This window comes from Salmo salar, chromosome ssa27 (assembly GCF_905237065.1).
Source record: "Salmo salar chromosome ssa27, Ssal_v3.1, whole genome shotgun sequence".
NCBI classification, from domain to species: Eukaryota; Metazoa; Chordata; class Actinopteri; order Salmoniformes; family Salmonidae; genus Salmo; species Salmo salar.
This window is the reverse complement of record NC_059468.1, coordinates 16,716,606-16,730,684: the sequence shown is the minus strand read 5'-3', so window position 1 is coordinate 16,730,684 and position 14,079 is coordinate 16,716,606. Positions and strand designations below refer to the sequence as shown.

Sequence of the window (14,079 nt, the reverse complement as noted above, 5' to 3'; positions counted from 1 at the left end):
AAATGGCACCCTTTTCCCTAATGAGCCCTGGTCAAAAGTAGTGCACGATATAGGGAATAGGGTGCAATTTGGGATGCAGTCCTGTTGTCATTAACCATCTCTGGACCTGACTGGCATGGCATGTTCTGAGGTTTGGCTTAAGCCATCGATTCTTTTATAAAAGGTCTATTTCTTATTATGTGTCCTTGAATCATCAATATGGTAACGAGCCACTCAATCTTTCTAGTTTTTGTGATTTATTATTTCGCCCATATTAGTCTGATGCGTGATCATTCAGAGACTATTTCAATTGCGTGTGTACGTGTGTGTGTGTGTGTATAGGTGTACATGTGTGAGTGTGTGTTGGTCATGACTAGTCACTACTGCATGACTCACAATAAGAACTCGGGGAACAGATCCACAAAACTAAACGATGATGACAGCAACGGCACTAAAGCTTGCATTATTGAACATCTTCATAATCATTATGATGACAGCATAAGAATGGAGCATTAACAATGAAGGTTCATGTTTTAAATGTATTTAATTGTCTCAGTGTGAATCCTGCCTCAGGATTTAATCGCTGGGGGAATGAAGGCAGTAAAAAGCCAATAAGTTGTTCAATTAAAGACACATCTAAGGAGGCTTCCTGTTCAAAACAAAGTCATCAGTTTAAATCATATAAACCAAACAATATCTTCACTTCTAGTAGAAAATCCTTTCACTGAATGAACTAAATTCAGTACCAGGCGGGTCTGTGAATTACATACCCAAGTGTTTAAGTGTTCCATAAATAAGAGAGAATTTATACACAGGTCTGCAAATTAAAATGAAAAGACCAATTTGAAGCAATAGATCTCATATTATAAACTGGGTGGTTCGAGCCCTGAATGCTGATTGGCTGAAAGCTGTGGTATATCAGACCGTATACCATAGGTATGACAAAACATTTATTTTCACTGCTCCAATTACGTTGGTAACCAGTTTATTTAAGAAATAAAGGCACCTCGGGGGTTTGTGATATATGGGCAATATACCACGGCTAAGGGCTGTGTCTAGGCACTCCGCGTTGCGCATAAGAACAGCCCTTAGCCGTGGTATATTGGCCATATACCACACCTCCTCGGGCCTTATTGCTTAAACTAACCACTGAAGCTCAGCAGCTGGGATATGAAGAGTAAGGAAGCAAGAGATGGGATGAAAGACGGTGAATATCAAGTGAGAGAAAGGGAAGACAACTGAATGGCGGCTGTAGTGTGCGTTTCGTCCTCACCTCGTCCCCTCAGTACTGTTGTTCTGGTAGTTACAGTAGAGCTGCGGCGTCCCCAGCATGGCCTCAGTGAAGACAGCCAGGAAGCCCAGGGTCTCTATGAACACAGAGGAGTCCAGCAGCAGGTAGGTGATGTAGGCCACCAGCAGGAGGAACGGTTCCATTCAAAGTCTGAGGCAGACAGACACGTGCAGAGAGGAGACAAGTAATACACTACGAACAGTGTTAAAACTAACAGTTCTTACCCTTTTTATCTCCATAATAATACACTGGCTTGAGAAGATCATAATAAAAGCCTCGCATGTGACGTGAGACAAGGACACATAGCTGCATGGAAAATGCATTTGGAATACATTTGGGAAACCCTGAATGATTTACTCTAAAATGTTTCTGCCTCACCAAAATGTTTCCTTAAGTTCGTTTTTGCTTTGTTCCCTTTTCATCGGGGGAATAAACAACAAAAACACTGACAAAGTTCAGTTTAAGTCATGAATTCAACATGAAGATTATACAACTGCAGGCCTCCAATAGAATCTATAGTGACATCTCAGCTCGGAGACTGGCACCACCACAACACATTGTGCTGCCTCAACCTTTCACCTCTAACCTATACGAGTACCCAAAGACAACCGTAAACACGATCAGTGAACGGATAAGAAGGTTAGCGATGAGGATGCATCCTTGTTTGGTGTGCTGAGGATTATGCTATGTCAAAATGTCATACGTTATTGTCTTCATTGAGGCCTTCCCTGCCGTTATATCTGGGAGGTCAACACTGAGCTGCACCTAACGCATTTTAATATTTCTCGGAGCCTGACCCTGCTCTAAACAGCGTTAGAGGAGAGAAGAATACACCGAGGAAATGAAGTTGTCGCTGAGAAGAGGTGGAGAGAGGGGGGGAATCCACTGTGCAGTATCTTCAATAGGATTTTTTACAACCCTCTACCTCAATGATGAAATGAGATTCTACTGATCTAAAAGACAAGCTCCTTGATATTCCGACTCCAACACACCTAAACTAAATAAAAGTGAGCAATTTGAACAAACTCGTACAGTTTGCACCTCTCTGATTCAGAGGGGTTGGGTTAAATGCGGGGGACACATTTCAGGTGAACGCGTTCAGTTGTACAACTGACTAGATATCCCCCTTTCATCTAAAATGACATGGTTGATTTGGTTTCCTACCCTTTTCCATAATCACATTGCCTTCTGACACACACGAAGAGGTACGACACCTTACATTACCCGTCCTGCTGACGTACTGAGACTAAAGTGGAACAACTGCTAGGTTTGACATTTCAATTGAACGCATTTTATTGAAATACTGACGATAAACGGTGATTTAGATGGGATTTCTGACTAATGCGCATGGCAGACAGGTGTATTTGTGTGTATGTGAGAGTCAGGCGGTGCGTGATCGATCATTTCTGCAACTCAAAAAAAAAAATCACCCAATCAGGGTGACGCTAGCAGTCTGACCTGTTCGTACAGGATCTAAAAGGAAATGTATGCCCAGAGATGAGTGTACTGGGGATAACATAAAGGGGTTGTCTGTCAGAGTACTAAAACCCATCCTCCGCAGACACGCCACAGAACAGAAATGTTCCTTCCATAAATACAGTTCCTGGTTCCCAACGTGAGAGAAATGAAAAGGGAAATGGCTTATTGTAGTGGTAGAAGAGAATTGTTTCAGGTGTAAACAGCTGTACCTTAGCGTGCGACACCCAACTGTGCCACCCATCTACCCTGGGGTGCTCTCGTTCCCCTCCTCCTCTCATCCCTCTGTTTACTCCAACATGGTGCCACTGTGTGTGTGTTGTCCCCACCACGGGGACAGTGTGGGGGAGAGAGCTGGCTTCATGTACCCCCTGCTGCCCGTGCACAACACGCGCACGCACACACACACACACACACACACACACACACACACACACACACACGCTTTCTGCTCACTGAACAATGGTAAATGTGTAAGCAGGCAGGCATGTGCCAGAGCTAGATATTGTTTTGCAGTAGTTTATCTCCCCAGGACATTAGTTAGAGGGTGTCGTTTAGCCTGCCAGGTCTATACTTCCCATAATCACGTTGTCAATCAAGTAATTCATAGTCCATAATCATGCAGGGAAAACAGCTACCTAAAAAAATTGTCTAGAAAAAAAAAATAACCTGCTTTTTGGGGCAAAGTCAAAGCGAGGTGTGTGAGGAGAGTAGGACGTGAATCTGAATGGTTCCAATGAATCACACCATACAGGAGAGACTGATGACTAATAAGCATCAAGAGAAGATTATATACGTAGACTTTTCTCAATGCCCTGTTCGCTGCCCCTGACTGTCCCCGTCCTCCCCGACTGTCCCCGTCCTCCCCGACTGTCCCCGTCCTCCCCGACTGTCCCTGTCCTCCCCGACTGTCCCTGTCCTCCCCGACTGTCCCCGTCCTCCCCGACTGTCCCCGTCCTCCCCGACTGTCCCTGTCCTCCCCGACTGTTCCTTTACCAGTACACAGGTCTAATAACCAACTCCCCTCACATCTCTGGTAGTGCCAAATACTGCTCAATGCTCCTATTCGCTGGTCCAACTGTCAACAAAGACATCCTAAAAGGGAACAGAATAGAAGACAAACAATAGCATGTGATTTGAATTACAATTTTGACGCAGAGTGAAACAAAATGTAGCCCATCCCTGGATCTGTAGAACACTACAACAAAGCTGAGAAAGATGATCTAAACTAGACCGTCATTTGAGCAGCTTGATACATTTGACTTCCACCTGGGTAGGTAATCCGTAGGTTTATTTATACACCTAAACGGCGTGCTCTCTTAATCATCTCTTTAAAGTCATCCTTCCCTTCGGCCTGATAGCCGTCTCATAAACCAGATTACGATCCTATCATAACCAGTCACTAACTTCATAATAACAGAACTACCATATCTACCTTGAGGATTTTCAACAACAGATACGCTGAGATCTAGGGTACAGTATGCATGCTTGCGTGCACGATACACAAACACACAGTACCAAACGACAGGGGCGGAGACAGAGACATAATTGTCTTGTGAAGTCGTTACCCTAAATTCACAGCCAATTTAACCCAGAACAGGTTCCAAACTAACAAACAGTCCACTGACGCAGGGAGGGAGGAAAGAGTTTGCTCTTGGTTTGAACTCACAGGGAGCTTAATGCACTTCTCCAGAGTGATTGGGACATAATCGTTTTTGATTGGACAACCTGCCATGATAATGGAGCCTGGAGAGAGAGCCACAGAGGGAAGCTAGCTCTGTACACCACAGTACGAACAGAGAACAAACAGTTCAATACAAGCACAGAACACACAACAACGTTAGGAATATACAGAAATATACTGGTTCAACGGGTCCGCATTACACTTCATGTAATGTGTCAGAATACTGTTCCGTCTGTCTCAGTTTGACACTCACATTTACAAACTTCAGTGAAAGCAGGTGAAGATAGAAAGATAAGGAGACGTCAGAACTATCTGTTACTCCCAAACTACATTGGGACAGTCGCCCTTTAGGAAGTTCGCCAGAGAGTTGTTGCCTGAGGAATTCCTCTTTCCTCTCTCATCAATAGTGGATTACAACATGCCTCTCCTTCATATCTCCTCCTGGATTAATCAATAGATGAACAGACCCATACGTGTATAGCAGACAGACAAGCAACAGTTCTGTCAATGCTAATCAAGGTTGGCAGAGAGAGGTGATGGATTGCCAGAGAGACAGCGAGAGGCCAGGAAGACGGCTGAGAGAGGCCGCACAGGCCAAGGAGGTAGAGGCAGGGGCAAAGAGAGAGGCAGAACCAGAGAAGAGGAAGAAGGTCTGGGAGACAGAGAGCCCGGAAAGCAGAGAGGCTGAGCTCCAGATTCAGTCCTGGGCATGCCAAAGCCAGGCAGAGGCCAAGGAGAACACAGCCTGGCTCTGGTTCCAGCTCCACTGCCAACAAACGTGCCAACTAAACTCTGGTTCCAATGCCAAGGGCCAACTGCTTCATGTACAGTCCAGAACCATGATCATGTGGCACACGAAACGGCAGCTTTTAAAATGTGTTTATTTAACCAGCCAAGTCAGTGAAGAACTAATTCTTATTTACAATGGAAGGCCAACCCCTCCCCTAACCCGGATAACACTGGGCCAATTGTGGGCCACCATATGGGACTCCCGATCACGGCCTGTTGTGATACAGCCCGGGACGCCTCCAGGACTTCGACGCAGTGCCTTAGACCGCTGCGCACTCGGGATCCCCTTTTGACGAGGTAAGTTGAAGCCAGAATTAAGCTTTTTCTACTGCGATGAGAAGAAAGTCAGCTTACCATACCACTGGAGTTAAGCTGTAGAACAACATCATGCTGGGTGGAAACAATTTGATAAGTTGTAAGAAGTTGGCAGCAACTCCGCCAATCAACTCCTAGTTCCCAATCACACAAACACACAACTCCAAACACAGAGGCTGAATAAAGGGTGAAAAATAATTTGGGATTGCTGAAATTAATATCTCAGACAGTCTGCAGCTTTCTCTGCCACTATCATTGGATTCTACAATGCACAATCAATCAAAGAGAGAAGACGAGTGAACCCAATAAAGCGTGATGGATAGCAGTTCTGAGAAGGTAAATGACATCACTGTCAGTGAGGACTCTGGCCAATATACAACACAGAGCATTACTGCATCTTCACAGGCACTGTCTGCATTAGTTATTTCCCAGCACCACCTACTGTTCACACAGAGGATAGCAACTGCTCCCCAAGAACAAAGCAGCAGTGTTAACTAGAACTAAACACAACATTGAGATCCATTGTTAGTAAATCCATATTTATGATGGGCTACTCACATGAACACAGTTCTCAGCACAATGAAACAGGCACAATTGATCGATTGAAAGGTTGTGAGACTCCATTGTCTCAACATTATAGCAGCTGGTCCTCCGCCCCTCTCAGCTGCCTGAGTGAGGGAGCAGTACAGTAACAAGAGGGAGTTGAAACAAAGGGCAAAGATAGAGGTAGAATAACAAGGACAGAGTTAGGAAGACTACAGTCTCATAAACTGTCCCATCGGAGTTGTTTGTGCCTCTTCAGCAAGCTGGTGTGAATCCAAGTCATCATCATTGCTGTTTTACCAGACAGGACTACAGAGGAGAGGCCGTGGGTAGTGCACATTAGCTTTCACATGCAGCATTTAATACAATTGTTGTTGTAACGCTATCAACAACAACAAAAAACACTGAGCATAGTTCATTTCAAACCAAGAAACAGTCAAGTCATGACTTCTCTAGCCACAAAATAGCCAAGCAGTTAGTCTCTCAAGGTCAATAACATTAAGTAAACAGCAACAATCAGTCTTAATACATATGGCTAATCAATATATAGGAGTCTAGAACGCATGCATGTTAATGTTCATCACAATCAGACATCTCAACGAACTGAAGCAAAATTCAATTTCCATGAACAATCACTGCAATACATATACGCATGCTATAGTAAACTAAAATCAGAAGCATAAAAAGTGTTTTACACACCAACACACTTCAAGCTATTGACTATAGCTAACATGCATTGTGAACTTCCATGCGAACACTATAACAACTATATTGGTTCTTTATGAATCACAAATGGAGATGTGACAAGGAAGGATCACATGCGATGCAGGAGGATGCATGCCAGGTTAATGCAGGAGGATGCATGCCAGGTTAATGCAGGAGGATGCATGCCAGGTTAATGCAGGAGGATGCATGCCAGGTTAATGCAGGAGGATGCATGCCAGGTTAATGCAGGATGATGCATGCCAGGTTAATGCAGGAGGATGCATGCCAGGTTAATGCAGGAGGATGCATGCCAGGTTAATGCAGGAGGATGCATGCCAGGTTAATGCAGGAGGATGCATGCCAGGATAATGCAGGAGGATGCATGCCAGGTTAATGCAGGATGATGCTGATGAGTTAGCAGCAGTTAGTACTGTAAACGGAGCAATAACAGAGGGAGTGCCACACAAGACCATGTGGTAAGAACAGAGAGAGCGAGATTAAGGAGGAAGGCAGATGAATGACTGGATGGCAGAGAGAAACAGACGATACCTACCCAGAAAGAACTTCTTAGGGACTTTGATCTCCTCCTTAGTGACTGTTACTACAGACAAAACTAAATATGAGGAAAGGGAGAAAAGAGAGCTCGGTTTCCCTAAAGAGAGAGAGCTCGGTTTCCCTAAAGAGAGAGAGCTCGGTTTCCCTAAAGAGAGAGAGCTCGGTTTCCCTATAGAGAGAGAGCTCGGTTTCCCTAAAGAGAGAGAGCTCGGTTTCCCTATAGAGAGAGAGCTCGGTTTCCCTAAAGAGAGAGAGCTCGGTTTCCCTAAAGAGAGAGAGCTCGGTTTCCCTAAAGAGAGAGAGCTCGGTTTCCCTATAGAGAGAGAGCTCGGTTTCCCTAAAGAGAGAGAGCACGGTTTCCCTAAAGAGAGAGAGCTCGGTTTCCCTAAAGAGAGAGAGCTCGGTTTCCCTAAAGAGAGAGAGCTCGGTTTCCCTAAAGAGAGAGAGCTCGGTTTCCCTATAGAGAGAGCTCGGTTTCCCTATAGAGAGAGAGCTCGGTTTCCCTAAAGAGAGAGCTCGGTTTCCCTAAAGAGAGAGAGCTCGGTTTCCCTATAGAGAGAGAGCTCGGTTTCCCTAAAGAGAGAGCTCGGTTTCCCTAAAGAGAGAGAGCTCGGTTTCCCTAAAGAGAGAGAGCTCGGTTTCCCTAAAGAGAGAGAGCTCGGTTTCCCTATAGAGAGAGAGCTCGGTTTCCCTATAGAGAGAGAGCTCGGTTTCCCTAAAGAGAGAGAGCTCGGTTTCCCTATAGAGAGAGAGCTCGGTTTCCCTAAAGAGAGAGAGCTCGGTTTCCCTACAGAGAGAGAGCTCGGTTTCCCTAAAGAGAGAGAGCTCGGTTTCCCTATAGAGAGAGCTCGGTTTCCCTAAAGAGAGAGAGCTCGGTTTCCCTATAGAGAGAGAGCTCGGTTTCCCTAAAGAGAGAGAGCTCGGTTTCCCTAAAGAGAGAGAGCTCGGTTTCCCTAAAGAGAGAGCTCGGTTTCCCTAAAGAGAGAGAGCTCGGTTTCCCTAAAGAGAGAGAGCTCGGTTTCCCTAAAGAGAGAGAGCTCGGTTTCCCTAAAGAGAGAGCTCGGTTTCCCTAAAGAGAGAGAGCTCGGTTTCCCTATAGAGAGAGAGCTCGGTTTCCCTAAAGAGAGAGAGCTCGGTTTCCCTAAAGAGAGAGAGCTCGGTTTCCCTAAAGAGAGAGCTCGGTTTCCCTAAAGAGAGAGAGCTCGGTTTCCCTATAGAGAGAGAGCTCGGTTTCCCTATAGAGAGAGAGCTCGGTTTCCCTAAAGAGAGAGAGCTCGGTTTCCCTATAGAGAGAGAGCTCGGTTTCCCTAAAGAGAGAGAGCTCGGTTTCCCTATAGAGAGAGAGCTCGGTTTCCCTAAAGAGAGAGAGCTCGGTTTCCCTAAAGAGAGAGAGCTCGGTTTCCCTAAAGAGAGAGAGCTCGGTTTCCCTAAAGAGAGAGAGCTCGGTTTCCCTATAGAGAGAGAGCTCGGTTTCCCTATAGAGAGAGAGCTCGGTTTCCCTATAGAGAGAGAGACCGGTTTCCCTAAAGAGAGAGAGCTCGGTTTCCCTAAAGAGAGAGAGCTCGGTTTCCCTATAGAGAGAGAGACCGGTTTCCCTAAAGAGAGAGAGCTCGGTTTCCCTAAAGAGAGAGAGCTTGGTTTCCCTAAAGAGAGAGAGCTCGGTTTCCCTATAGAGAGAGAGCTTGGTTTCCCTAAAGAGAGAGAGCTCGGTTTCCCTATAGAGAGAGAGCTTGGTTTCCCTAAAGAGAGAGAGCTCGGTTTCCCTATAGAGAGAGAGCTCGGTTTCCCTAAAGAGAGAGAGCTCGGTTTCCCTATAGAGAGCTTGGTTTCACCTTGTGCTACAGACCAGAACTGTCCCACAGTGTCAAGTGAGGAGAGGTTTCTTCTTGACATATGGTTAGTGATTTCAAAAGGACAACCCCCATAACTTCCCTGTAGGAATTAACAGAGTAGAAACCTCAACGTTTGGATCTGACAGAGTTGAAACCTCAGCTGTTGACCAGAGTTGAAACTTCAACATTTCTTTTACATCTGACAGAGTTGAAACCGCTACGTTTGTTTAAGAGTTTGACTGATCTCAAACTAACTGACCCACCTCCCATGATCCTGCCAACTTGATTGGTTACCAAACTCTGGATTGAGGTCCCATGAGTGCAGCACTGAGCGTTTAATGTTGTAATATTGCACTGGCAGAGAAACACAGGTGTAGGTCAGTCAGTCAGTGTATATAGCCAACAGGCTGAGGGAGGGCGTTATGAACCAGATACAGCAGCCAGCGCCCTCTAGTTCCACAACAGATGATCAACATCCTGTTATTATGACTAATGGCAATATTTAAGATGAAGAATGTTAATGTTTAGCATTTTATATCTTCCCTTTCTGTAATACACATGAATCTGCCAGTGTTCTGTTTGTGCAAGGTGCGGGGCAATTTTATTTTTCACCAGATTAGTCTCATTGAGATTAACAATCTATTTTACAAGACAGACCTGGCCGAAAATAGCAGCACAAAAAGTTGCAGGCACATTTTCAACATAAAACACACAGCAATACAATAAAAAAAACATCCATTTACATATTGAACAGCAAGATGGTTCTGGAAAGTGTGGTGCAACTAGGGGTCAAAAGACAGACAGCCCCCTGCTTCATCAGTGTGAATATTCTGAATTGTTCTCATCTCTCTGTTGATTGTATTTGACACCAGACTGGAGGTGCAAGGGCCCGAGGACACACTGATTATCACTGCATTCTGTGACACTGTGATTCTGCAGCAGCTAACAAATCAATGCCTTTTTGTTTTCCTCCAAGCCTCTCGGGCTGGTGTTTACAGAACATGTGGTGCTGTCTGATTAGGATATTAAGGGCCTGTCTCCAAGAGGAGAGTTAGATATTTCTCTGCTCCTGTTTCTGTTCTCCATTTCGCAAACTTGTAATAAAGTGGATCGATTTTTTTATTGACTTTATCTGCGACTGCTCTTCTCTTTTGTTCACCTGGAAATTCCTATTACAAAGACGAACTAGAGGTGTACAGTACAAAGCCACATTCAGTAGGCAAATGGCTTCAAACATTGCAGATAGAAAACGTCACGAAGAGCCAACATGTGACATAATATGTTTCACTGCTTAAACAAACCACTTAAATCTAACTGCACACAACCTCACAGAGACAAACACCCAGCTTATTCTACATGTCAGAGGCATGTTTGATCTACAGGTTGGTGATAAAACCAAGCGTTATCAGTAGTTCACACCATGACGCGAACAGAGGTTATAAACTGATTATAAAGCCCCAAAGAGGAGCTAGGAAGCGGGAGGTTAAAGACACGTGTGAAGAGGTGAGTAGGGACAGGCCAGGGAGGAGGATAGTGACCTGTGAATGAACGTCGCTTAGTCGGTGGCCACGCGGACGTTGGTACACAGGTCGAGCATGATCAACATGGTGGCGATCATGACGATGCTCTGCCACAGGAGTGGCGTCTCAAAGTAGCGCCCAAACCTGGAAAGAGAAGACCGGGAGGGAGGGAAGGAAGAAAGTAGTTTGGCTCAAGGGCAGTAATAATGTTCTGCTTGGAGACAATAGGCATTTGTTGACACCAAACCAGAACTGTGCTATTCAAACTAATATGACTATTCAGTGAGAGGCTGTAAATTCTGAAGGGACAAATAGCTGACGTCTGTCTGTTCTTTAAAATGCACTTAGTCTACAGCCTTCACATGCATCAATGCACATTTGGAATAATATGCAACAAGTGTACCACACCTGTGGCAAAACTTACGTGAACAGTATGAGTAGAATGTTGGCCACCAGTAGGACGAGAATCCCTCTGCTTTCTGTGTCGGTCTGATGTCCCTGTACTGGGGGATGTAAGGTACCACTCCACCAAACACCATGGCCCCCGCAGTGATCCATGTCACCAGTTGGTTCAGGACATACATGAGCTGCTCAAACATCTCATCTTCCATGTTCTCTCTCTGTTATCTAGTCTACCAGGGCACAGCAAAACATGGAAAGTGCCAAAGGGCTGTGCAAAGTTCTAGTGAACTGCACTTGCCTTTCAATAAAGTGGTGTAGCCTAGTCAGAGAATGTGGATAGAGTGGTGCCTTTGGATGCTTATTTACAGTCAACTACTGGATCAATAACCAGTGAAGGGGACATAATGATGCGTCCCTGACATTGAAAGAAAGTCCCTTATTTCAAACCGGATGTAAAGCAGGAAGAACGATGTCCATTCTATTGAACAGTTTAGCGTAACATCCAGAGGGTCTACCTTAGCAGAAATAGAGTTGAAATGACGAGTTGATCGTGTATCAGTAAACATTCACGTGGCGCTACTGATACTACTGTAAATATATGAGAGGTTAGAATAGCACAATGTAACAAGTTGAATGTTACAATTGAGCACATCGTCGGCCAGAGAACTCAAACTTACAGCAGGTCGGTCGACCAATCAAATGAATGCAGTATTATTTATAAGCAGCTTCAATTTACTGGCTTTATCACGATTTGTAAAGAAAACTAAAATAGTCGACGCTCGAAATTTCCTTTCCAGTTGCCCCTAGGCTAGTCGAAGCGACTCAAATCCCCCAGTGCTCTGGATGGGTTTGTAGTTTGAACTGGACGGCAGCAGGAATCCATGCAGCACATGACTGTTATTTACAAACAAATCCCTTTTATCTGGAAAATGTCATTCCAGCTAAAATCGAGAGAGCATGAATTGACCCGAAAGTGCTAAAACACCTGCGTCCACCGCCTCTCTCCCAGCCCTACAAACCGAAAGCTCGAGCAGCGCTTCCTTGTACGTCAATATCGTCACTCCCTGTTTTGCCAATATCTGAGTTTGGTTTCATTGTCCTAGACAGAATTAATTTGGAAGGGGACATCGACCACTTCTTAGCATATGTGTAGCCTATTGTACTTGTCCTATTTTGAGACGTTGGCCTATATTTATTTATTTGTACTTTTCTTACATAATTTTCATGATGAGAATAAGGGATGATTGCAGTGAGCCCGGATTAAGAAGCTTTTGTTGAGTTTACATAATGGTGGATGACTGTCATCTGTCAGAGAATAACATTCTAAATGGATGGTCTCTTATATAAAAAACTGGCATGGAGAGTCCCAAAGGATCTGAAATATCCATTGAGATCAACACAGAGAGGTGCACCTAAGGGTATTAACTTGGTGTCATGAGAGAAATGCCTAAATGTCATCACTCATCACAAAGCTGGAACATCTTGGTAAAAGTCAGAAAAGTCAGCAACAGAAATGAATTGGTGTTTAAAACGAGACTGAAACCAAAAAGTTAGTTGAGTCTACCGTTCTGTAGTCCATTCTTCTTAAACTTGGTTTCAGTTTGACTACCAACCATTCTGTGCTGTATAACCACGCCTAGTAGGCCACAATGCATTAACTATACTGAACAAAAATACAAATGCAACATGCAACAATTTCAACGGTTTTACTGAGTTACAGTTCATAGGAAATCAGTCAATTGAAATAAATAGGCCGTAATCTATGGACTTCACATGACTGAACAAGGGTGCAGTCATGGTGAAGTAGCAGGTGAAGAAGCCGGTTGAGGAGGTCCTGGACTGGCGTGGTTACATGTGATCTCTGGCAACAGCTCTGGTGGACATTTCTGCGGTCAGCATGCCAATTCCAAGCTCCCTTAGACATCTGTGGCACTGTGTTGTGTGACAAAACGGCACATTTTAGAGTGGCCTTTTATTGTTCCCAGCACAAAGTGCACCTGTGTAATGATCATGCTGTTTAATCAGCTTCTTGATATGCCACACCTGTCAGGTGGATGGATTATCTTGGCAAAGGAGAAACGCTCAATAACAGGGATGTAAACAAATTGGTGCACAACATTTGAGAGAAATAATATTTTTGTGCGTATGAAACATTTCTATGATCTTTTTTTTCAGCTCATGAAAGATGGGACCAACACTTTACATGTTGCGTTTATATTTTTGTTCACTATCATTTTCTGAATTAGACATGTCTTTTGTTGAAAAACATCTGATTGTTAGCCTACTTAATGATTTATGAAAAGGTACACACTCTATAGATTTGATGGAGACTACACACACACTCTTTAGTCAAGGTCTCCCAAAGGAATGTTTAACTCCCGGCTGTGCATTTCAGTTGAAACATTGTTGCCAAGAATGACACGCAGGGACAGGGACGCACAACTTCATAGACAAATCCCATTGGCTTTGAAACCACAGCTGAATCAGGATGTCCGAATCCAACTCAAAAGCCACAAATGAATTGACAGTTTCTTATCTGTATAGCGTTTTTCTTACGCCGATGAAAATTGGTATCTAAGAAATTATTGTTTGTGTTGTCTCTCCCACAGATGGAAGCGACGATGCAGAACCTTCACAATACATTTCAAAGCATCTCTGACCAGATTGTTTCTAAAAATATAATTTTAATCATACCCTACTACTAGCAACTGTTGTATAGAATGACTCTCTGCTATTGAAGAACAGCATCTAAAAGCTGCCGTTGAGCTTATAGTGCATACAGATAATAGGATATTCAAGCAATAGACCTAATCTCAAAATTGCAGCTGTTTTTTAATCAGAGATTAAAAAGAGGTTTATGAAAATCCAGTGGTTTTTCAGAGAATAAAATATGCATTTAATTTATTTTCTCTGTTAAGAAATACTGTTTCATGTACAACCTAACTATGCACAGTGTATTATAATAATAATGTAATTACATATATTGCG

At 44.0% G+C, this 14,079-nt stretch overlaps 1 pseudogene; it reads right to left on the bottom strand.

Annotated features, from left to right (window-relative positions):
* Positions 1-504: 504 nt before the first annotated feature.
* Positions 505-12,126, bottom strand: LOC106588591 (solute carrier family 66 member 2-like; annotated as a pseudogene).
* Between the last annotated feature and the right edge of the window lie 1,953 nt (positions 12,127-14,079).